We start from the raw sequence: 1,990 nt of genomic DNA on the forward strand, positions 1-1,990 counted from the left end.
TCTGTTGGCCTCGCCAAAGTCTAAGGTGACACATGATCAGAAGACAATCCTGAGGACCTCATCCTGGATATAATCTTCAACTCCAATCTCCCTTTGAACCCCGTTCTCCAGAAAATGCCGCAACACTTCCTTTTCTCCAATTGAATCTCAATTTTCGCGCTGATCGCATAACGTTCTCTCATTTTCATTTCCGTCTCCGCCCGACGGAAAATTTTCCTCCAATATTGCGCTACTGGGGAACATTGTTGATCTGACGTCATGATGCTAAACTCCTCAGAGTAACATCTTCTAACTTCTATCTCGCACGACAGAAATCTCCTCCAGTATCGCACTACTGGGGAATACCGTTGACCCAACGTCACGATGCTAAGCTCCTCAGAGTAACATCTTCCAACTTCCATCGAAACCAATCCTCAAACGGTAACCATGGCTTGAGACTAGTTTATGCTTGCAATGCTGATGCATGATTTTTTACAGTGTAATGCCCCACAACCATGGAAATGCTACGCAATTAGCTATGAAATATGCTATGCTTATCTAAATGATGAATGCCTAAAAAAGTATCCCCCTCAAGGGACTCTACTGGGAAGCTCGAGGCACTCTGCTGAGCAACTTGACAACACCCCAATCTCCCCCCTGCTGGGGAATAGTACTGCCGTTGGGGATGTTAGACTATGGCACGGATCTAGAAGGGGGGGTTGAATAGATCCCAAATAAAAACTTGAGTCGGCGCTACCAATTTAAAAGAAAAATTGGTTTTAAAAATTGTTTTAGGTGCGGAAGCGGCCGAGGAAAATTTAGTCTAAAACGAACCGTTATTGGAATACCGGATATGCGTTAAGCTAATGGATAAGTGATAAATTGAGATACAGGTTGCTACACTAATTGCACAATCAATGATATAATTCACTAACTAGCAAGCCTAGTTCCAATGAATCAAGACACCAAATTAAACTGATGCAAACTTAAGACAACTTTGGCTTAAGCAAATTTACAAACACTTGGTGTGCATAAACACCCCAAGTGATAATTGAGTTGAGTAAGTAAATCAATTTATCCTAGTACAATATATTATTGTACTTAGTATTCAAACAGCAGTTTTAATCACTTACTCAACTTATATCAACGTTTGGTAAAAAATTGCTTAAACTAAAATCACTTAAATTTTAAGCTGAAAAACAGATTATGCAGAAAATTAAAGAAGACGCAGATTTGATGAGGCAGTTCCCCCGCCGTCCTCGCTTCGGGGTACGTCTGCCCTCAATTCTAAAAATAGAATTGAGATATAGATTAGCTATCACCTGTAAGATTTAATCGTTTTTACAAGGATTGCAAAGTATGTAAACAACAGAACTTCCACTTTGTTGAATGATACTTCTTATCCTTGCTCCTTGATTCAAGATGAATCAAGACCTTTGATCGTTGATGCTAGACCTCCGTTTCCTGCCACTCGTTGAGGAACCTTCCGTTCTTCAATCCCTTGGCCCGGCTGATCATGAACACGAACGAATCAAACCCGAATCCTTCACTACACAAACACCGAATCCGCTACTAGATTGATGAAGACGTTCTCTTATCAGTCACCTTCGCTCAGCTGAATGTTAATGAAGCAATTCGTCCAAAAACCCCCAAAAAAACACGAACCGGTATTGGAGGATAAAACCCTAATGGTTTTATTCAAGAAAGAACCTGCCAAGACTTCAACTCGAACCCGATTCTCCAATCGCAGCTACGAACCTTATCACCTTCAATCTATCACGAATCACATCAAAAGTTATTGTGTGCAGTTGATGTATTGTGAACTGTTGAAGATGAAGATGATGAATCTTTGACACCTTTTTCACTCTTTCTTGTTTCCTTGAACACTTGAATACAAATTGACAAATGTTAGTTAATAGAAGTGTTTTGACTTCTATATATAGTAACAGACAAAATCAAACAAGCATAACAGTATTTCAAAAATTTGAAATAACTCAGAAAACTGAGTTAG

Source organism: Lathyrus oleraceus, chromosome 3, assembly GCF_024323335.1.
Source record: "Lathyrus oleraceus cultivar Zhongwan6 chromosome 3, CAAS_Psat_ZW6_1.0, whole genome shotgun sequence".
Lineage (NCBI taxonomy): Eukaryota > Viridiplantae > Streptophyta > Magnoliopsida > Fabales > Fabaceae > Lathyrus > Lathyrus oleraceus.